This window comes from Balaenoptera musculus, chromosome 13, assembly GCF_009873245.2.
Source record: "Balaenoptera musculus isolate JJ_BM4_2016_0621 chromosome 13, mBalMus1.pri.v3, whole genome shotgun sequence".
Lineage (NCBI taxonomy): Eukaryota > Metazoa > Chordata > Mammalia > Artiodactyla > Balaenopteridae > Balaenoptera > Balaenoptera musculus.
This window is the reverse complement of record NC_045797.1, coordinates 80,034,150-80,057,575: the sequence shown is the minus strand read 5'-3', so window position 1 is coordinate 80,057,575 and position 23,426 is coordinate 80,034,150. Positions and strand designations below refer to the sequence as shown.

Sequence of the window (23,426 nt, the reverse complement as noted above, 5' to 3'; positions counted from 1 at the left end):
AATATTTATTGATCATGTATTTCCCTGTTCTAAATACTTCTTATGTATGATCTTATTTAATTCTTACCAAAGCTCTGACAGTATTATCTGTATGTTAAAGAAAAAAATTATTTCAACAGTTAGTAAAATTGTTCAAGGACACATACTGGTAATAGGCAGAATTGTAATTTGAACCCAATCTGCACGACTTGAAAAATGCATGTGGAGAGAGATCAAGATGGCAGAACAGGAAGACTGTGAGCTCACCTCCTCCCATAAACACACCAAAATTCCAACTACATCAAGAATAACTTTAACTTTCTCTCAGAACAACCTGAAGACTAGCAGAACAGCTCTTCTACAACCAGTGATACAACAAACATACATACACACACAGACTGGTGGGAAGAGAAGTGACCTAATTTGGACCCACACCCCCAGCAGGCAACTTTGAGTAGGAGGGGGATATCACAAGCTCAGAGATCCTCTCTAAAACATGAAGGATTCAAACCCCATATTGGGCAACCCAGCACTGGGGTCCAGCACCAGGGAGATGAGTGCCCTTGGCTGATTTTGAAAACCAGTGGGGCTTACTGGAGGGCTTTAGGAAATTGAGACTGCTCTTAAAGGGCACACAAACAAACTTGCTCTCTCCCAGTACCAATGCAGAGGCAGCAGACTGAAAAGTGCCTGGTGCTCTGGCTGGCATACCAAGACTGTCCAGTACACCTCTTAGCCCATATCAGGCTGCTGCTCCAGCCCCACACGCCACCAAGGCAGTGGCTGCCAGCATGCCCCAAGAGAAGCTGTGGTTTGCACCAGGCTCCAGCTAGCTCCACCCCCTGCCAAGGCAGGGGTCACCAGCAAGCCCTGGGAGAAGCCCCAGCCTGACCTGGCCCTCTGTTTCTAATCCCTGACCCCTTCTTGGATCCAGCTTGCTCACACCCTCCAAGGCAACAACCCTGGCACACCCCCAAAAAAGCCCCAGCCTGTGCTCATTTTAGCTCTAACTCTCCCAGTAAAGCCACTGGGTGTATGCAGACTGCATACATAAGGGCACTCCTTTGAGACCAGGATGGGTAACTGTTTTGCCTAATTAATTTCATAGAGAAAAACAAAGTCAAATAAACAAAATGAGAAGCAAAGGAAATATGTTCCAAACCAAAGAACAAGATAAAATCTAAGAAAAAAAAATCTAATGAAACTGAGTGAAACTAATTTACCTGACAAAGAATTCAAAACAGTAGTCATAAGAGTGCTCACTGAACTCAGAAAAAAATAGAGGAACATAGTGAGAACTTCAAGAAAGAATTAGAAGATGTAAAAAAGAACCAATCAAAGCTGAAGAATACAATAACTTAAGTGAAAAACACACTAGAAGGAAGCAACAGCAAATTAGGCAATACAGAAGAACACATACATAAGTGGCCTGGAAGATAGAATAGAATAGTGGAAACCACACAATCAGAACAGCAAAAAAACCCCCACAAACTAATGAGGATAGTTTAAGGGACCAGTGGGACAACATCAAGTATACTAACATTTGTATTATAGGGATCCCAGAAAGCAGAGAGAGAGAGAAAGGGACCTAAAATGCATTTGATGAAATAATGGCTGAAAATATCCCCTTACCTGAGAAGAAAATGGATATCCAGGTCCAGGAATCACAGAGAGGAGTCCCAACAAGATGAATCTAAGGAGACCCACACCAAGACCTATCATAATTAAAACAGCAAAACTTAAAATTTTAAAGGCAGCAAGAGCAAAACAAAGAGTCACATAGTAGGGAGCTCCCATAAGGCTATCAGCTGATTTTTTTAAGCAGAAATTTTGTAGGACAGAAGGGAGTGGCATATTATATTTAAAGTTCTGAAAGGGGCGGGGGGGGGGGGGGAAACCCAATGATACTCTACCCAGCAAGATTATCATTCAGAATTTAAGGAGAGATAAGCAAAAAATAACAGTTCATCACAACTAAACTGACCTCAGAGAAAATGTTAAAGGGTCCTCTTTAAGCAAAAAAGAAAAGGCCAGTAACAAAAATAAAGAAAATATATGAGGTAAAAATCTTTCTGCTAAAGACAAATATATAGACAGTGTATCAAACACTTTATAAAGCTAGTGCAAAGGTTAAAAGATAAAAATTGTAAAATCAACTATAAATACAATAAACAGTTAAGAAATATACATAAAGATAAAAATATAATATCAAAAATATAAAATATGGGAGGGAGTAAAACATGTAGAGCTTTTAGAATGTTTGAACTTAAACAATTATCAGTTAAAAAAACAGATCGATATTGATAGATATTAACCTCATGGTAACCACAAACCCAAAACCTATAATATATGCACAAAAACAAAGGTAAAGGAACCCAAACATAACATTAAAGAAAATCATCAAACCACAAGAGACTAAAAGAAGAACTGAGAATAAGTACAAAACAAAACAGAAAACATGTAACAAAATAGCAACAAGTACATACCTATCAATAATCACTTTAAAAGTAAATGGACTAAATGCTCCAATCAAAAGATAGGGTGGCTGAATGGTTAAAAAAAAAGACCCATACAAATTCTGTCTACAAGAGCCTCACTTCAGAGCTAAAGATACACACAGATTAAAGGTGAGCGATAGAAAAAGATTTCCATGCAAATGGAAGCAAAAAGAAAGTTGGGGTAGCAATATTCATATCAGAGTAGACTTTAAAACTGAGTCTATAACAAAAGACAAAGAAGGGCATTATATATCATTTATCATTATATATAATGATAAGAGTCAATCCAAGAAGAGAATATAACATTCTCAAACATATAACCTAATACAGAAGCACCTAAATATATAAAGCAAATATTAACAGACATAAAGGGAGAAACTGACTGTAATACTCCACTTACATCAATGGATAGATCATCCAGACATAAAATCAATAAGGAAACAGTGGCCTTAAATGACACATTAGACCAGATGGACTTAATAGATATCTATAGAACATCCATCCAAAAACAACAGAATACACATTCTTTTCAAGCACACATGGCACTTTCTCCAAGATAGATCACCATGCTAGGCCACAAAACAAGTCTTGGTAAATTTAAGAAGACTGAAATGATATCAAGCAACTTTACTGACCACAACAGTAAGAAACTAGAAATCAACTCTAGGAAGAAAACTGGAAAAAACACAAACACACGGAGACTAAACACCATGCTACTACAAAAGTAATGGGTCAATGAAGAAATCAAAGAGGATATCAAAAAAATACCTTGAGATGAATGAAAATAGAAATACAACTTTCCAAAATCTGTGGGACACAGCAAAAGTTGTTCTAAGAAGGAAGTTTATAGCAATACAGGCCTACCTAATGAAGCAAGAGAAGTCTCAAATGAAAAGCCTAACTTTCCACCTAAAGGAATTAGAAAAAGAAGAACAGAGGCAAAAATTAGCAGAAGGAAGGAAATAATAAAGATCAGAGCAGAAATAAATAAAATAGAGACCAAAAAAACAATAGAAAAGATCAATGAAACTAAGAGCTGGTTTGCTGAAAAGATAAACAAAATTGATAAATCTTTAGCCAGACTCGTCAAGAAAAAAAAGAGAGGGGGCCCAAATAAGTACAATTAAAATGAAAGAGTAAAAGTTACAATCAATATGACATAAATACAAACAATGATAAGAGAATACTATGAACAGATATACGTCAACAAATTGGAAAACCTAGATGAAATGGATAAATAACTAGAAATACATAATCATCCAAGACCGAATTAGGAAGAAGTAGAAAATCTGAACAGACTAATCACTAGTAATGAAACTGAATCACTAATCAAAAAACTGCCAACAAGCAATAGTTCAGGACCAGACAGCTTCACAGAGGAATTCTACCAAACACTTAAAGAAGAGTCAATACCTATCCTTCTCAAACTATGTCAAAAAAATGAAGAGGAGGGAACACTTTCGAACTCATTCTACAAGGCCAGCATTACCCTGATACTAAAACCAGACAAAGACACCACAAAAAATGAAAATTACAGGCAAATATCCCCGACGAACATAGATGCAAAAATCCTCAACAAAATATTAGCAAACTGAATTCAACAATACATTAAAAAGATCATACATTATGATCAAGTGGAATTTATCTCAGGGATGCAAGGATGGGTCAATCTCTACAAATCAATCAACATGCTACACTACATTAACAAAGGATAAAAATTACATGATCATCTCAATAGACGTAGAAAAAGCATCTGACAAAATTCAACATCATCTCATGATACAAGTTCTCAGCAAAGTTAGTAGAGATGGAAAATATCTCCACATAATAAAGGCCATTTATGACACACTCTAGCTAATATTTATTGGAAGTTGTAGCCACAACAATCAGACAACAAAAAGGAATAAAAGGCATCCGAACAGGAAGGCTAGAAGTAAAACTGCCACTATTAGAAGATGATATGATACTATATATAGAAAGAGTCTACCTAAAGACTTCATAAAAAAACTGTTAGAATAAATGAATTCAGTAAATTTGTAGGATAAAAAATTAATATACAGAAATTTGTTGCATTTTTATACACTAAAAATGAACTATCAGGGGGCTTCCCTGGTGGCGCAGTGGTTGAGAGTCTGCCTGCCAATGCAGGGGACACGGGTTTGAGCCCTGGTCTGGGAGGATCCTACATGCCACGGACCAACTAGGCCCGTGAGCCACAATTGCTGAGCCTGCGCGTCTGGAGCCTGTGCTCCACAAAGAGAGGCCGCGATAGTGAGGCCCGCGCACCATGATGAAGAGTGGCCCCCACTTGCCGTGACTGGAGAAAGCCCTCGCACGGAAACGAAGACCCAACACAGCCATACATACATAAAAAGAATGTAAGCAGACAAGAATCTCATTAAAATATTTTAGGGGCTTCCCTGGTGGCGCAGTGGTTGATAATCTGCCTGCTAATGCAGGGGACACGGGTTCGGGCCCTGGTCTGGGAGGATCCCACATGCCACGGAGCGGCTGGGCCCGTGAGCCACAGCTGCTGAGCCTGCGCGTCTGGAGCCTGTGCCCCGCAGCGGGAGGGGCCGCGATAGTGAAAGGCCCGCGCACCGCGATGAAGAGCGGTCCCCGCACCGCGATGAAGAGTGGCCCCCACTTGCCGCAACTAGAGAAAGCCCTTGCACGAACTGAGGACCCAACACAGCCAAGAATAAAAAATAAATAAATAAATAAAGTAGCTATAAAATTAAAAAAAAAAAAAAAAAAAGGATTGTTTCAGACAAGGTTACCTTCTAAAAAAAAAAATATATTAAAAAAAAAAAATGAACTATCAGAAAGCAAAATCAAGAAAACAGTCCCATTTAACATCAAATCTAAAAGAATAAAACACTTAGAAATAAACTTAACCAAGGAGGGGAAAGACCTATATGCTGAAAAATAAGACATTGACGAAAGAAATTGAAGACGGCACAAATAAATGGAAAGATATACCATGCTCATGGATCACATGAATTAGTAGTGCTACAATGTCCATACTACCCAAAGCAGTCTACAAATTTCATGCACTCCCTATGAAAATACCCACCGCATTTTTGACAAAACTAGAATAAATAATCCTAAAACTTGTATGTGACCACAATAGACCCCAAATAGCCAAAGCAATCTTGAGAAGACAAAGTTGGAGGTATCACATGTCCTGATTTCAAACTATACTACAAAGCTACGGTAATCAAAACAGTATGGTACTGGCACCAAAAAAGACACATAGATCAACAGAACAGAATAGAGAGCCCAGGAATAAAACCATAACCATTAATCTACAACAAAGGAGGCAAGAACATACAACAGGGAAAAGACAGTCTCTTCAATAAGCAGTGTTGGGAAAACTGGGCAGCCATATATAAAAGAAACTAGAGCATTTTCTCACACCACATCCAAGAAGAAACTCAAATGGATTAGACTTAAACATAAGATCTGAAACCATAAAAATTCTAGAGGAAAACACAAGCAATACACTCTTTGAAATCAGTTTTAGCAATATTTTTTGGATCTCTCTCCTCAGGTAAGGGCAACAAAAGCAAAAATAAACAAATGGGACCTAATAAAACTAAAAAGCTGTTTCACAGTGAAGGAAATCAACAAAACAAAAAGGCAACCCACTGAGTAGTAAGCAAATGATGTGTATGATAAGGGTTTAATATTCAAGATACATAAGGAATTCATACAACTTAATATAAAAAAAGCTGATTAAAAAATGGGCAGAGGACCTGAATAGTCATCTTTCCAAAAAGACATGTAGATGGCCAACAGGCACCTGAAAAGATGCTCAACATCACTAATCATCAAGGAAATGCAAATCAAAACCACAGTGAGATATCACCAACACACTTGTCAGAATGACAGTAGTCAAAAAGACAGAAATAACTGTTGGAGGGAATGTGGAGAAAAGAGTACCATAGTACACTGTCAATGGGAATGTAAATTGGTGCAGCTGCTATAGAAAACAGTATGGAGGTTCCTCAAAAAGTTAAAAATAGAACTACCATGTGATCTAGCAGTTCTACTCCTGGGTATATATCTGAAGAAAATGAAAACACTAATTGGTAAAGATATATTTACCCCAGTGTTAATTGCAGCATTATTTATTATGCAGTAGCCAAGATACAGAAGCAACCTAAGTGCCCATTAGCAAATGGATGGATAAAGAAGATGTGAGATACACACACACACTGGAATATTATGCAACTATATAGAAGAATGAAATCTTGCCATTTGCAACAAGTATAGACCTGCAGGTTTTTATGCTTAGTGAGAAAATCAGACAGAAAGACAAACACTGTATGCTTTCACTTATATATGGAATCTAAAAAACAAAACAAATGAACAAATATAACAAAATAGAAGCAAACTTACAGAGAACAAACCAGGGCTTACCAGAATGGAGAGGGGTAGGAAGAGAGGCAAAATATCAATAGATGAAGGGGATTAAGAGGTACAAACTGCCAGCTATAAAATAAGTCACAGTGATGTGCTGTACAGCACAGGGAATGTAGTCAATATTTTATAATAACTTTGTATGGTTTGTAATCTACAAAAATATTGAATCACTACATTGTATACCTGAAACTAATATAATATTGTAAGTAATATAATGTTGTTAAGTCCAGTATACGTCAATTTATAAAAAGAAAAAGTATGTGTTAAACCATTATATAAACAGTCTCTAATATGTTCGGTCACAGAGCATCTATTGAAGACTAAAGCTTGAAAGGATTTGAATTCAAATTTAAAACAACATATTTAAGCCATATCAGGATCAGTGTTTAGCCTCCGATGATGATTTCACTGAAGGACAAAACACTCCTTTGGAATGGTAAACAGAGGATGTTCAAAGGGAAAAAGAGGACCCTTCTCCCAGCAGAGAGGAAGAGGCATACATTTGGGAAGAGATGATGACTGAACAGTGAGGCAGAGGAAGGACAAGGTACCAAAAAGAAAACGGCATGTGTAAAGGCACAGAGATGTCAATACTAGTGGAACATAAGATGTGAGAAAGAAAATGAAATGGAATAGGTAGACAGAGACCAAAACATTTCGGTCTTTGAAGGCCATGCAAAGAGTTGAAACATTCTGAGCAGAGAATTAACATGGGCAGATTTATAGTTAAAAAGAATGTTGGGCAATTGTGATTGAGTGGAACGGGGGCTAGACACCAGACAGAGACTTGTTAGCCTGATGCCAGAGCCTAGAGAAGAAATCTTAAGGCTTGAGCTAAGGTTAATTAGCAGTGATCGAGAGAAGGGACCAGAGTGAGAATCATCCAGGGAATTTTAGAATCTCAGCCCGTCCTGAGACAGTTGGGATGCTGTGTTCCCTGGATAAGTGGCAACTTCTGTGAGCAGCTTGATAACCTGTGGTGAGGTACATTGAGGTGACCTCAGAGGTCCCCTTTTCTCTAAGACTGTAATTGAATTGCTCTAAAGTGCCAAACCTCCTCTGAAGAGGAATAATTTAGAGCCTGTCTTAGCCTTTACAGCTGTCCTCAGCCTTTCTGGAAGATGATTTTATTTTCCAACTGAAGTCAGTAAGAGTTGTTACGGTTTTTACATCAAGCCCAGGATGGAAACTCCAGGTAATGTTCTCACTGGATTGCACACAGTTCATGGTGTTTTTGTCTGTGTGTTCAGGGAGAAAAACATTATTGGACTTCTGTGTTATAGAGACGGGTGGGGAAGGCACACACAGATCAACCTAAGTACATTTTCACATTTCCTTGCTACTGGCTCGACAGTGCTTCACAGATGGATAAAGATTTTACTGAAAAGGACCAAGTTTATCCTTCAGCCTAATAATGGTGCAGACCTACCATTTTAGAATTTCTCTGAACATGCGTCGATTTCATCACTATCTCGTTGCACAAGAAGTATCTGCTGAATGACTTCTTCAAGGAACAAACATGTTTTGGACCCTTCTATGAATCAAACTCTGGGGAGGTATTGGCTAGTTACATGGCTATACCATACATGTGACTCAACCTCTGATCTCCAGTTCATCCTCTATAAGACAGGATAATATGAACTAATGTAGCAAACACAACGTCAGGAAGAAATGATTCACCAGAGATAACACCTAAAGTTACAACACTGGGCAGGTGAAGTTTGGAAGAAAATGTTTGATTTAAATAGTATTGTACAAAGAGGGTCAAGGCATCCATTTTCTGCCCAAACAGTAGTTCATTTCTGTGTAAAAGAAGATAAATCCCCCTTTAGGCACAGAACACATAAGCAACAGGTTGGAGCATAGAACATTGAAAGAAGAAACAGGGAGCTGTGGGTTTTGCAAAGGTGTGACTTTATTCCTAAAGTAATAAATAACTAGAGACGAGCATTCACAATTCTTTTTGGAAAGAATAGAAGTAATAATGAGATTAGCAACTTGCATTTGTTGAGCGCTTTCTATATGCCAAGCACCATGTTAAATGCTCCTCCTAGAATGATTTCAATTTTAATCTTCACAATACTTATTACTTGTTCCTTATTTTACCATAAGAAAAATAAAGCTTAGAGAGGTAGTGTGCTTGTCCAATGTTGCACAGCTAGTATATTAACATGAGTCAAGTTGGCACTCAGCTATCCAGCTCTACCTAGAGTCCAATGCTCCCCCAGATCCTATAATGCAGAACCTCAGCCATCTCCTTGACTAAGCTAAAAAGACAAAACATTTTCTTCAAATGATCCATACAAGTGAAAGTAAGTATACACAGGCCAATGTGAAGTAGGGGCAAATATGGAACATATGCAAGAGAGTTGGTAGAATTGGACAATGCCCAAAATGAAGTGAAAAAGCATCTTCTTAGAGTTTCCCTCCACTTCTTAGGAACTACTTGAAAAATAACAGAATATTACTTCATAATAGACTTTGTGTATCTGTGTAGTATGTGAATATGCAGCAAGAAAAAAATTTTTAAAGTAGATACATGAAACCATATCTGATGGTAGAAGCTTCTCCCTTTGAATATTTTGGGGGTTAGCATATGGATAGTAAGGAGAGAAAATGGTCAATTTCTTATCTTTACAATGATGAGGACTTTGAGTGGAAGAGGAAATGATGAAACTTAAGTACTTACAGGTTTGCCAGGCTACTAAAAGATGAGTAAAGAGGTAAATGGCCTTTTTACTTTGGAGAACATGTACATAAACCACTTAGAGAAGATAGAAAACTAAATTCTACACGTAAAAAAAACAGTACGGGAGACTGAGCTACAAGGAGGCTTTTGAAGAGGAGTGGCGAGCCGGAGCATGGCTGGGCCCTGGTGCCTTGAGAAAGGTAGCAAGAGGAAGGATTTCCAAGTGATGAGATGTCAGAAAGACAGGCATCTCACGTATGATATATTAAAGATAAAATATATGATATAAGCTGAAAGACAACTTTGATTTTTATTCTGTTTCTACACTGTGAACTTTAGCTACTCTATTCTTCCTGTAATAAAATTAACATATTTAATTTTATGGTATGCATAATATTTAATTTTGTTTTCACTGTTACAAATTAAAACTCAATCACTGCCCCCCAAATTTTTAACGAAGTCTATGTTTTACATACAACCATTTCTAAGAGAACTCATAGAGCACAAATTGCATGCCACTCCTGGATGGGTAAGGAGAAAGCAAACACGGGACATAAGAGTTTAGTGCAAGCAGAAAATTGGATCAATTTTATCCAAATCTCAAAGGACAGATGACCATAGCTAAGATCTGTCCTCTATGTTACGTTCACTAAAATAACTGAAATACATGTTATAATTGTCATAAGCACCCAGCAATCCCTTTGTCATATTCTTAAAATCCTCATTAGAAGGAAACTTCCAGAAATTATTTTACACAGGTATCTAAGGTAACTTAGAGCAGTGAATAAGACAAAGACCTTTCAAGTCAGACAGCCCAGGACTGCGAACTAAGCAATTACCTGGACTAGCCCTGTAACTGAGGCAAGTCACGGAACATCTTGAAACTTTGATTTCCTCATTGGTGAAATTAGGTTACCAGTATTTCTCTCCAGGGTTATTTTAGGAGTTAGATGACATAAGAATGTAAATTACTTACTTCAGAACCATATATATTGAAGGTACTCACCCTAGAGAAGGGCATGGGGCAAAGTCTGGTACAGAAATTTAGGAAAACCAAATTATCAACCCTCAGAACAAATTATACCCCAGGCCAGCTGGTGTGCCCAAGTAACACTAACATCCAAAAGTGTTCAAAGGACATGTGTGTGAAAGTGTTCTGTCAGCTCTACAATACTTTAATTTTTTTTTTATTGGAGTATAGTTTCTTTACAATGTCGTGTTATACAATACTGTAATTTTTAACGTTGCTCTTTTCCCAACAATACAGAGCTATACAGTAAACTCCTTGAGACTAGACCCATATCTGCACTGTTCACCATTCAATAGACAGCCAGAATTTTTAACTATCCAGGAAGGATTTGTTTTCTAATTGAATAAAACTAAAAACCAAATATCTTAACAATGGTGGCTGAATTTAAAGTATCCTCCTGGCACTCTAAAATACCTGAATGGAAAAAAAAAATCATAAAGCATTTAGAGCACCATCAGCCTTACAGAAAAGAAGAAATATGGGAATGGGTTTTCTGGAAGAATTGTCCTTCATTGCCGAGGATGATGAATGAAAAGGCTTCAGGCAGATCAGATAAGCTGAACCAAAGGAAGCAGTGCCAATATGTGAGGGCTCATTAAGGAGCCCATGGTCCCCTCAGCACAGCATCACATGTCACAAGGGATGTCACGGGTCATGAAATATAGGCACTTGCAATTCCCCACTGGGATCGTATTTATCTTGAATTATTTACCACCAGATTTCCTAACGGTGGGAACAGGCTAATAAGGTGGTTTTTGTATAGGGCTTGGGGGTCCTCAAATTGTAATTAATCCACCTCTAGGAGATCAAATGGGTCTGACAGAGCCACCATCCATAAATTACTACAATTAGTGTCTTTATGGCATCATGCAAGTTTCATGGCATGAGAAACCACATTTCCAGAAAGAACAGTCAGTGGAAAACACTTTGGAATAGATTGCTTCTGATTCCTGTAAGGTGGCATTTCTTTCAGCTACATTAGGTCCAATCATTAGGGTGAATACTATCCACTGGGGAGATGGATGACAGAATTTTAAAGTAGGCAAAAGTGAGATGGCTTTTCATCAAAGATTGCATTCTAGTCCCAGAAACCATACATAGGGAAAATGGCTGTGGCAGAAATAATTACAATTTGAACGTGTAGACTGAATACTTCGTGACCTTTCAAAGATTCTCCCTGTCACCTTTGGGATGGAGTCCAGACTCCTCAGCAAGCTGGTTCCTGCTTCCTTCTCCAGTCTTATCTTCCCCCCTTAAATATTGCTCTCTGGATCTACTGAACTATTTGCTGTTCCCAAAACACACCATCTTTTATGTTTGGGGGCCATTTTTCTTTCTGTCTCCTGTGCCTGGAAGTCTTTCTCTTTCTGCCTGGCACAACTGAGTCCTTGATGATTCAGTTAAAAGGCTGCTTTCTCAGATCCCCTCAGGCATGGTTGCTAACTCCCTCCTTCCTGCCTTCAGCATCTCGTAATTCACCTTTCTTATAATGCCCGGTACCCTGCACCGCCACTGTGAGGTTAAGATCAGGACTATGTCTCATCCTTCCCTTTTTTTACCAAAGTCTGCCAGAGGTTCAGGCTCATGGCAATGTGCTTTTTGACTACAGGGGATGCCGCAAATCCCAGCAACTCTCAAGATAATATATATCAAATATAACAGATATGAATTCCAAATTGGATGCAAAAATATAGTGTTAATTTTGCCGTAAGACGGATTAACAAAAGATGTCACAGAAATGCTGATCCTGTAGCATTTGAACTGGCCATAGGGTTTGAACTGGCCACTATAATTGAGAAATGTGCAAATTTATGTATTGAACTAGTTGTACATTTGTGGGTAACTTGTTCCTTTTACCTGGAATTTTCTCACCTCTACATATCCAAATTTCATTCTTAATTTAAGCTCACCCAGCAGCTCCTCTTTGAGATTGTTGATGGTAGTTTCTGGAACACCTTATCTCACCTTTCTCTGAGTTCCTGTACTTTAATAGCTTTTCTCTTGTAGCACTTATAACTACCTCCTTTAATAATGTAATTGTTATTGTAATTTATTATGTAACTTATGTAAATTATTAAAAGTGATATTTCTCACTAAATTAGAACTTACTAAGGGCAGTATTCTGTGTGCTCTGTTCTGGATATCTATTACTGTGTAACAACCCCCAAAATTGCTTAAAACAACAAAAATCATTTATCTCTATGATTGCTGGGGGTCAGGAATTTGGGAATTGCTTAGTTGGGCAGTGTTGGCTTGGCATTTCTCATGCAGTCATAGGCAGACAGTGGCTGGAGCTAGAATAGTGGAGGGCTAAAACAGCTGAGGGCTAACTGGGCATCTCTTCTCTTCATGTACTCTCAGTTCTCTGTGTGTTTTCTCCACATGAATTAGTTTGGGCTTCCTCACAAGATGGCAGCCTCAGACTTCTTAAATGGCAAGTCAACAAGTAGCAAGGCAAGGCAAGTGTCCTGAGACAACCAGAAGCTGTATTGCTTTTATGACCTTAGTCTCAGAAGTCAGGGCTGCTGAATTCTATTAGTTAATTCAGTCACAAAAGCCTAATTCAAGGGAGGAAGGTACACATTCTACCTCTTGAGGGGGAGAGGGAAAGTTCTGGAAGAGCATGTGGGATGGGAAATATTTCTGTGGCTATGTTTAGAATGTGCAATTTGTATTCTGCATATTTTTTATCCTTATTCCCTACCATTGGTTCTATTTGCCTGGACTTGAGCTCAGTAAATACAAATGGATGAATTAATGGTTGCTGAGTTCCATTAACATTGACTGGTACTAATATTTGTACCAGAAGTACTACTACTTCTCTTATCTAATCTCAGCTATCAGTTGCTTGTCCAGAAGAGGGGGAAAAGTAAAAGATGCATGTTTTATTAACCCTAATGATCAGGAAGAGTCGAATATATATTACTCCTCTCAAAAGCAAATTCAGGTCAGACAAAGAAATGTCAATTTCAATTATTTTAGTAGTTTTTTGAGTAGCTATTCAGAAAAAGTATATGGTTATTTTTCCTCTTTCCTAAAAGTATAAATTTTTATTTACAGTTCTCATATCTACCCAGTTGATAGAAGGTTCTAACTATTTCAGTGTTTTATTGTTATGTAAGATGGGAATTTCTATAGCCCAAGTATTAATATATGTATGTATGGGTGTGCATTATGTGTGAGTATGTGTGTGTGTGTGTATTAGCTGTCAAGGCAAACATTTTGCTCTTTGGCAAGAGTGGAGTTCATTGAGTTCAAGAATGTTCTGCACAGCTATTTTATGTTTTGAAACACATATTTGTGTGGTGTGGTATTTGTAAGTTGTGTGTACAAATCTAATATAATATATATTTAAGAAATAATATATATCTAATATATACACAGCATACATATTTGAGCAGAAAACTTAAAGTAACAAACTCTCATATTGTTTGTTTAAAATTTCTCTGCCCAAGACTATTTATTTGAATAACATTATATTTTACTAGAAATTACACAAAAATGTTGTCTTCTTTCATCAATTGTCAGTTTCTTGAATGCAGGAATTGTGTCTGACACTTCACTATGACCTGAGCAGAGTCTCCATGCCTGCTGAGTGACTAACGGACACTACATGAGTGAAGGAGAGCCCAGCAAAGCTGCACTTGGCACCCAATAAAAGGACAAAGATCACAAAATCCAGCCACGGGTTCCTGATGAGTTATAATGGCACAAAGCTTTGTTTAACAGTTAGCTTTGGGATGAAAAGGTAAACACGAACACAATATTATAGTGTATGAATGTGTATTGTAGATTCTTTTTCTGCCATTGACACCTTGGAAAAGTTATATAAAATTTAGGGGAAAAACATTCAGAACCACACAACCTGTTCCAGGAGATTCTAGTTCTTTCTACAAGCAGGTAAAGGAGAAGCACCCTGCAGGATGGTGCAACTTGATACCACCTTGAGGCTCCAGCTTCAGGCTCTTAAAGTCATCTAGCATTTTCCTACCTCACAAGGTAATTTAAAAAGATGAAAACATGTAATATCTATAAGAGCATTTTAAATGTCAATGAGGACAAGCCAAATGTAAAAGACTGTCACAAAAGATTCTAATTTATAGTTGTCCTATAGCAGTACCACCAGCTCACATTCAAGACCCTTCAAAATCAGACCCAAATCTACCCAACTATTTTTGTTTCCACTCTTCCCCAGCTTAGACTTTAACTCCAATTAAGCAAAATGAGTCATTAATGCCTACATGGACCAAGTCCCTATCCAGGTTCTGCCCCTGTACACCCCCCCCACTTCACTTTCTACTCCCTGATATTTTCTTCCCTGTACTGATAGAAATTTTATCAATTTGTTAAGTCCCAGCTTCAAGTTCATTTTCTCCCACATATGCTGTTCTTTCATGGATTGTACAGTATAGTATAAATAAATGTTGTGGTATGAATAACTAGGTTACCAGAATATCTGGGATTTCATTCCATTTGGGCAATTTACTAGTTTAGAGTCCTTGGTCAGAACACTTGGCCTCCCTCATATAAAATGGGGCTAAAGACTATCTCTTGACCAGAGGGCAGACAACAGAAGCAAGAAAAACTACGATCCTGCAGCCTGTGGACCAAAAACCACAGTTACAGAAAGATAGAGAAGATGAAAAGGCAGAGGGCTATGTACCAGATGAAGGAACAAGAAAAAACCCCAGAAAAACAACTAAATGAAGTGGAGATAGGCAACCTTCCAGAAAAAGAATTCAGAATAATGATAGTGAAGATGATCCAGGACCTCGGAATAAGAATGGAGGCAAAGATTGAGAAGATGCAAGAAATGATTAACAAAGACCTAGAAGAATTAAAGAACAAACAAACAGAGATCACCAATACAATAACTGAAATGAAAACTACACTAGAAGGAATCAATAGCAGAATAACTGAGGCAGAAGAACGGATAAGTGACCTGGAAGACAGAATGGTGGAATTCACTGCTGCAGAACAGACTAAAGAAAAAAGAATGAAAAGAAATGAAGACAGCCTAAGAGACCTCTGGGACAACATTAAACGCAACAACATTCGCATTATAGGGGTCCCAGAAGGAGAAGAGAGAGAGAAAGGACCAGAGAAAATATTTGAAGAGATTATAGTCGAAAACTTCCCTAACATGGGAAAGGAAATAGCCACCCAAGTCCAGGAAGCGCAGAGAGTCCCATACAGAATAAACCCAAGGAGAAACACGCCGAGACACATAGTAATCAAAGTGGCAAAAATTAAAGACAAAGAAAAATTATTGAAAGCAGCAAGGGAAAAACGACAAATAACATACAAGGGAACTCCCATAAGGTTAACAGCTGATTTCTCAGCAGAAACTCTGCAAGCCAGAAGGGAGTGGCATGATATACTTAAAGTGATGAAAGGGAAGAACCTACAACCAAGATTACTCTACCCAGCAAGGATCTCATTTAGATTTGATGGAGAAATCAAAAGCTTTGCAGACAAGCAAAAGCTAAGAGAACTCAGCACCACCAAACCAGCTCTACAACAAATGCTAAAGGAACTTCTCTAAGTGGGAAACACAAGAGAAGAAAAGGACCTACAAAAACAAACCCAAAACAATTAAGAAGATGGTCATAGGAACATACATATCGATAATTACCTTAAACGTGAATGCATTAAATGCCCCAACCAAAAGACATAGACTGGCTGAATGGATACAAAAACAAGACCCATATATATGCTGTCTACAAGAGACCCACTTTAGACCTAGGGACACATACAGACTGAAAGTGAGGGGATGGAAAAAGATATTCCATGCAAATGGAAATCAAAAGAAAGCTGGAGTAGCTATACTTATATCAGATAAAATAGACTTTAAAATAAAGAATGTTACAAGAGACAAGGAAGGACACTACATAATGATCCAGGGATCAATCCAAGAAGAAGATATAACAATTATAAATATATATGCACCCAACATAGGAGCACCTCAATACATAAGGCAACTGCTAACAGCTATAAAAGAGGAAATCAACAGTAACACAATAATAGTGGGGGACTTTAACACCTCACTTACACCAATGGACAGATCATCCAAAATGAAAATAAATAGGGAAACAGAAGCTTTAAATGACACAATAGACCAGATAGATTTAATTGATATATATAGGACATTCCATCCAAAAACAGCAGATTACACGTTCTTCTCAAGTGCGCACAGAACATTCTCCAGGATAGATCACATCTTGGGTCACAAATCAAGCCTCAGTAAATTTAAGAAAATTGAAATCATATCAAGCATCTTTTCTGACCACAACGCTATGATATTAGAAATGAATTACAGGGAAAAAAACGTAAAAAGGACAAACACATGGAGGCTAAACAATACGTTACTAAATAACCAAGAGATCACTGAAGAAATCAAAGAGGAAATCAAAAAATACCTAGAGACAAATGACAATGAAAACACGACGACCCAAAACCTATGGGTGCAGCAAAAGCGGTTCTAAGAGGGAAGTTTATAGCTATACAAGCCTACCTAAAGAAACAAGAAAAATCTCAAGCAAACAATCTAACCTTACACCTAGAGAAACTAGAGAAAGAAGAACAAACAAAACCCAAAGTTAGCAGAAGGAAAGAAATCATAAAGATCAGAGCAGAAATAAATGAAATAGAAACAAAGAAAACAGTAGCAAAGATCAATAAAACTAAAAGTTGGTTCTTTGAGAAGATAAACAAAATTGATAAGCCATTAGCCAGACTCATCAAGAAAAAGAGGGAGAGGACTCAAATCAATAAAATCAGAAATGAAAAAGGAGAAGTTACAACAGACACCGCAGAAATACAAAGCATCCTAAGAGACTACTACAAGCAACTTTATGCCAATAAAATGGACAACCTGGAAGAAATGGACAAATTCTTAGAAAGGTATAACCTTCCCAGACTGAATCAGGAAGAAACAGAAAATATGAACAGACCAATCACAAGTAATGAAATTGAAACTGTGATTAAAAATCTTCCAACAAACAAAAGTCCAGGACCAGATGGCTTCACAGGTGAATTCTATCAAACATTTAGAGAAGAGCTAACACCCATCCTTCTCAAACTCTTCCAAAAAATTGCAGAGGAAGGAACACTCCCAAACTCATTCTATGAGGCCACCATCACCCTGATACCAAAACCAGACAAAGACACTACAAAAAAAGAAAATTACAGACCAATATCACTGATGAATATAGATGCAAAAATCCTCAACAAAATACTAGCAAACAGAATCCAGCAACACATTAAAAGGATCATACACCACAATCAAGTGGGATTTATCCCAGGGATGCAAGGATTCTTCAATATACGCAAATCAATCAATGTGATACACCATATTAACAAACTGAAGAATAAAAACCATATGATCATCTCAATAGATGCAGAAAAAGCTTTTGACAAAATTCAACACCCATTTCTGATAAAAACTCTCCAGAAAGTGGGCATAGAGGGAACCTACCTCAACATAATAAAGGCCATATATGACAAACCCACAGCAAACATCATTCTCAATGGTGAAAAACTGAAAGCATTTCCTCTAAGATCAGGAACGAGACAAGGATGTCCACTCTCACCACTATTATTCAACATAGTTCTGGAAGTCCTAGCCACGGCAATCAGAGAAGAAAAAGAAATAAAAGGAATACAAATTGGAAAAGAAGAAGTAAAACTGTCACTGTTTGCGGATGACATGATACTATACATAGAGAATCCTAAAACTGCCACCAGAAAACTGCTAGAGCTGATTAATGAATATGGTAAAGTTGCAGGATACAAAATTAATGCACAGAAATCTCTTGCATTCCTATACACTAATGATGAAAAATCTGAAAGAGAAATTATGGAAACACTCCCATTTACCATTGCAACAAAAAGAATAAAATACCTAGGAATAAACCTACCTAGGGAGACGAAAGACCTGTATGCAGAAAACTATAAGACACTGATGAAAGAAATTAAAGATGATACCAACAGATGGAGAGATATACCATGTTCTTGGATTGGAAGAATCAACATTGTGAAAATGAGTATACTACCCAAAGCAATCTACAGATTCAATGCAATCCCTATCAAATTACCAATGGCATTTTTTACGGAGCTAGAACAAATCATCTTAAAATTTGTATGGAGACACAAAAGACCCCGAATAGCCAAAGCAGTCTTGAGGGAAAAAAATGGAGCTGGAGGAATCAGACTCCCTGACTTCAGACTATACTACAAAGCTACAGTAATCAAGACAGTATGGTACTGGCACAAAAACAGAAACATAGATCAATGGAACAAGATAGAAAGTCCAGAGATTAACCCACGCACCTATGGTCAACTAATCTATGACAAAGGAGGCAAAGATATACAATGGAGAAAAGACAGTCTCTTCAATAAGTGGTGCTGGGAAAACTGGACAGCTACATGTAAAAGAATGAAATTAGAATACTCCCTAACACCATACACAAAAATAAACTCAAAATGGATTAGAGACCTAAATATAAGACTGGACACTATAAAACTCTTAGAGGAAAACATAGGAAGAACACTCTTTGACATAAATCACAGCAAGATCTTTTTTGATCCACCTCCTAGAGTAATGGAAATAAAAACAAAAATAAACAAATGGGACCTAATGAAACTTCAAAGCTTTTGCACAGCAAAGGAAACCATAAACAAGACGAAAAGACAACCCTCAGAATGGGAGAAAATATTTGCAAATGAATCAACGGACAAAGGATTAATCTCCAAAATATATAAACAGCTCATTCAGCTCAATATCAAAGAAACAAACACCCCAATCCAAAAATGGGCAGAAGACCTAAATAGACATTTCTCCAAAGAAGACATACAGATGGCCACGAAGCACATGAAAAGATGCTCAACATCACTAATTATTAGAGAAATGCAAATCAAAACTACAATGAGGTATCACCTCACTCCTGTTAGAATGGGAATCATCAGAAAATCTACAAACAACAAATGGTGGAGAGGGTGTGGAGAAAAGGGAACCCTCTTGCACTGTTGGTGGGAATGTAAATTGATACAGCCACTATGGAGAACAGTATGGAGGTTCCTTAAAAAACTAAAAATAGAATTACCATATGACCCAGCAATCCCACTACTGGGCATATACCCAGAGAAAACCGTAATTCAAAAAGACACATGCACCCGAATGTTCATTGCAGCACTATTTACAATAGCCAGGTCATGGAAGCAACCTAAATGCCCATCAACAGACGAATGGATAAAGAAGTTGTGGTACATATATACAATGGAATATTACTCAGCCATAAAAAGGAACGAAATTGAGTCATTTGTTGAGACATGGATGGATCTAGAGACTGTCATACAGAGTGAAGTAAGTCAGAAAGAGAAAAACAAATATCGTATATTAATGCATGTATGCGGAACCTAGAAAAATGGTACAGATGAGCCAGTTTGCAGGGCAGAAGTTGAGACACAAATGTAGAGAATGGTCATATGGACACCAAGGGGGGAAAACTGCGGTGAGGTGGGGATGGTGGTGTGCTGAATTGGGCAATTGGGATTGACATGTATACACTGATGTGTATAAAACTGATGCCTAATAAGAACCTGCAGTATAAAAAAACAAACAAAACAACTAATACTAAACTTTCATTGGGTTATTTGTATGGAAATATGTTAATATAAATGTTTCAGACATTACATGAAATTTCTAAAAATCTTATATTTGTATTTGTATGGAAATATGTATGGAAATATGTTAATATAAATGTTTCAGACATTACATGAAATTTCTAAAAATCTTATATTTGTATTTGTATGGAAATATGTATGGAAATATGTTAATATAAATGTTTCAGACATTAAAAAAAAAAAAGACTATCTCTTACTGAGTTCTCATCACCAGACCACTCAGTGAGTCAGTCAACCTTAGGAACTATACGAGGAGCTGCAGGACATAAAAATGAATGTGACAAAGCTACCGTCCTCAGAAAGATCAGTCTCCTAGGAGAGACAGACAATTAAACTAACAGTAATACCATTGAGGCCTGGGTACACCATGCTCTGGGAGTACAAAATAGCCTGCAGTTATTTTCAGCAATAATATTTATCTTAATAATAAGACAGATCCACACACCTGCTAGTAAGGAATGTTCGGATAGACATGGAAAGTCTGAGTTCATTTGCCATAGATTGAATACCTGCAGTAGGAGAAATGCAAACATGCAGAAAAAACTCTTTCCCCTCAGTGTAGCAAGTCAGCATGGCCCCACTGGCCCTGCATCATTCCTCAAAGGTGGTGAGCTGTGGATTCTGAAGGAAGAGGTGGAAGGTGCTCAAGATCACATGTCTTCTGGATGATGGAGACAGAAATCAGGTCCACTTCCCATTTGGAGAAAATGGAGAGACAGCAGAAGCAAGAAGAACTACAATCCTGCAGCCTGTGGAACAAAAACCACATTCACAGAAAGACAGACAAGATGAAAAGGCAGAAGGCTATGTACCAGGTGAAGGAACAAGATAAAACCCCAGAAAAACAACTAAATGAAGTGGAGATAAGCAACCTTCCAGAAAAAGAATTCAGAATAATGATAGTGAAGATGATCCAGGACCTCGGAAAAAGAATGGAGGCAAAGATAGAGAAGATGCAAGAAATGTTTAACAAAGACCTAGAAGAATTAAAGAACAAACAAACAGAGATGAACAATAAAATAACTGCCATGAAAACTACACTAGAAGGAATCAATAGCAGAATAACTGAGGCAGAAGAACGGATAAGTGACCTGAAAGACAGAACGGTGGGATTCACTGCTGCAGAAAAGAATAAAGAAAAAAGAATGAAAAGAAATGAAGACAGCCTGAGAGACCTCTGGGACAACATTAAATGTAACAACATTCGCATTATAGGGGTCTCAGAAAGAGAAGAGAGAGAGAAAGGACCCGAGAAAATATTTGAAGTAATTATAGTGGAAAACTTCCCTAACATGGGAAAGGAAATAGCCACCCAAGTCCAGGAAGCACAGAGAGTCCCATACAGGATAAACCCAAGGAGAAACACACCAAGACACATAGTGATCAAACTGGCAAAAATTAAAGACAAAGAAAGATTATTGAAAGCAGCAAGGGAAAAACAACAAATAACATACAAGGGAGCTCCCATAACGTTAACAGCTGATTTCTCAGCAGAAACTCTACAAGCCAGAAGGGAGTGGCATGATATATTTAAAGTGATGAAAGGGAAGAACCTAAACCAAGATTGCTGTACCCAGCAAGGATCTCATTCAGATTCGATGGAGAAATCAAAAGCTTTACAGACAAGCAAAAGCTAAGGGAATTCAGCACCACCAAACCAACTCTACAACAAATGCTAAAGGAACTTCTCTAAGTGGGAAACACAAGAGAAGAAAAGGACCTACAAAAACAAACCCAAAACAATTAAGAAAATGGTCATAGGAACATACATATCAATAATTACCTTAAACGTGAATGGATTAAACACTCCAACCACAAGACACAGACTGGCTGAATGGTTACAAAAACAAGACCCATATATATGATGTCTGCAAGAGACCCACTTCAGACCTAGGGACACATACAGACTGAAAGTGAGGGGATGGAAAAAGATAGTCCATGCAAATGGAAATCAAAAGAAGGCTGGAGTAGCAATACTCATATCAGATAAAATAGACTTTAAAATAAACAATGTTACAAGAGACAAGGAAGGACACTACATAATGATCATGGGATCAATCCAAGAAGAAGAGTTAACAATTATAAACATATATGCTCCCAATATAGGAGCACCTCAATACATAAGGCAATGGCTAACAGCTATAAAATAGGAAATCGACAGTAACACAATAATAGTGGGGGACTTTAACACCTCACTTACACCAATGGAGAGATCATCCAAACAGAAAATTACTAAGGAGACACAAGCTTTAAATGACACAATAGACCAGATAGATTTAATTGATATTTATAGGACATTCCATCCAAAAACAGCAGATTACACTTTCTTCTCAAGTCCACACGGAACATTCTCCAGGATAGACCACATCTTGGGTCACATATCAAGCCTCAGTAAATTTAAGAATATTGAAATCATATCAAGCCTCTTTTCTGACCACAACACTATGAGATTAGAAATCAATTACAGGGAAAAAAACGTAAAAAACACAAACACGTGGAGGCTAAACAATACACTACTAAATAACCAAGAGATCACTGAAGAAATCAAAGAGGAAACCAAAAAATACCTAGAGACAAATGACAATGAAAGCACAATGATCCAAAACCTGTGGGATGCAACAAAAGCAGTTCTAAGAGGGAAGTTTATAGCAATACAAGCCTACCTCAAGAAACAAGAAATATCTCAAATAAACAATCTAACCTTACACCTAAAGGAACTAGAGAAAGAAGAACAAACAAAACCCCAAGTTAGTAGCAGGAAAGAAATCATAAAGATCAGAGCAGAAATAAATGAAATAGAAACAAAGAAAACAGTAGCAAAGATCAGTAAAACTAAAAGCTGGTTCTTTGAGAAGATAAACAAAATTGATAAACCATTAACCAGACTCATCAAGAAAAAGAGGGAGAGGACTCAAATCAATAAAATTAGAAATGAAAAAGGAGAAGTTACAACAGACACCGCAGAAATACAACGCATCCTAAGAGACTATTACAAGCAACTCTATGCCAATAAAATGGACAACCTGGAAGAAATGGACAAATTCTTAGAAAGGTATAACCTTCCATGACTGAACCAGGAAGAAATAGAAAATATGAAGGGACCAATCACAAGTAATGA

The 23,426-nt window shown here is 37.5% G+C and overlaps 1 long non-coding RNA gene across 1 annotated transcript in view; it reads right to left on the bottom strand.

Annotated features, from left to right (window-relative positions):
• Positions 1–23,426, bottom strand: part of LOC118906196 — a 58,171-nt gene that overhangs the window by 3,699 nt on the left and 31,046 nt on the right. The window contains exon 2 of the long non-coding RNA XR_005022439.1: positions 1,612–1,694. This is a non-coding gene — a long non-coding RNA (uncharacterized LOC118906196). The remainder of the gene's footprint in view (positions 1–1,611; positions 1,695–23,426) is intronic.